The 1,025-nt window shown below is 74.7% G+C and overlaps 1 protein-coding gene across 7 annotated transcripts in view; it reads right to left on the bottom strand.

Moving 5' to 3' along the window:
• The window catches only part of ZBTB46 (zinc finger and BTB domain containing 46), a 39,930-nt gene extending 39,186 nt beyond the window's left edge, over positions 1 to 744 (bottom strand). For 6 of the 7 annotated variants that reach the window (XM_042891929.1, XM_042891925.1, XM_042891931.1 and 3 more), the window contains exon 1: positions 82 to 189. The gene's annotated coding sequence lies outside the window, so the exon portion shown is untranslated. Of the gene's footprint in view, positions 1 to 81; positions 190 to 616 lie in introns of those variants that run through there. The other variant, XM_042891927.1, reaches the window with a different exon arrangement.
• Between the last annotated feature and the right edge of the window lie 281 nt (positions 745 to 1,025).

The following is a 1,025-nucleotide window of genomic DNA, read 5'->3' as shown; positions in this document are numbered from 1 at the left end:
AAAAGAGGGGAAAAAAAGGGGGAAACAGAGGGGGGAAAAAAGAGAGGCGGAGGGACGCGGGGAGCCCCGCAGCACCGTTACCTCATCCCTCCGAGCGGCAGTTCGGGGCTCCCGACAAACTCTCGCTCCAACTTGTGCGGCTCCGGGGGCGGCGGGGCCCCGCGCGGGGCTCCGGGGCGGCCGTGCCGAGTTGCCCCCCCCCCCCCCCCCCCCCCGCACCGCGCTGCCTCGAGCCGGGCGGGTGTTGACGCAGCAGAAATTACCAGCTGGAAAATTCCCCTTTTGGAGGTTACGGGGAAGGGGGGGGGGGGTTGTGGGAAGGGGGGGGCGGGAGGAGGAGGGAGGGAGGAGGGAGAGGGGGAGGGCCGGGGGGGTAAAACCCCCGCCCCCCCCCCCCCATCCCCCCGCGTGTGGGGGACCCCCCCCCCCCCGCAGTCCCCCCCTGGGGTGAACCCCCCCCCCCCCTTCCCGCGGGGATCGATCGCGATGGAGCGCTGCGATAGGGGGATAACGGTGGTAATAGGGAGGAAAGGAGGGGGTTGGGGAAAGCGGGGCGCCCGCTGAGGGGGGGCGGCCATGACGGCCCCCATCGCCTCAGGGCGGGGCGCGCGCTTACCTGGGCCCCATGGAGAGGAGGAGGAGGAGGAGGAGGAGGAGGAGGAGGAAGGAGCGGCCGCGCTCCCTCGGTCACTCCGCGCCTCAGCCTCCCCCCGGCGGGAGGGAAGGGGAAGGGGGAGGGGGGGTGAGGGGGGTGAAGTCGGATGAGGGAGTGAGGGAAAAGGGGGGGGGGAAGGGGGGGGCCGCCGGGCCCCCCCCCCCCCCCCCCCCGGGCGCGCGGCGGGTGGGGGGGGGGCTGGTGCCGCGCGGCGCGTGCCGGCGCTGTCCCCGCCCCTTCTCGCCTCAAGGAGAACGCCGATTGGCTGACGCCCCGCCCGGGCCCCTCTAAGTTCCGCCCATCTCCCCGCCCACTGCTCCCTCCTTCCCACCGCCACCCTTGCGCCGGGGGAGCGGGGGCGCCGCCGCCG

Source organism: Lagopus leucura, unplaced genomic scaffold (assembly GCF_019238085.1).
Source record: "Lagopus leucura isolate 7727_CA_CO unplaced genomic scaffold, USGS_WTPT01 130-4_obj-0_obj, whole genome shotgun sequence".
NCBI classification, from domain to species: Eukaryota; Metazoa; Chordata; class Aves; order Galliformes; family Phasianidae; genus Lagopus; species Lagopus leucura.
The sequence above is the reverse complement of the archived record's forward strand: the minus strand, read 5'-3'. Positions and strand labels throughout refer to the sequence as shown.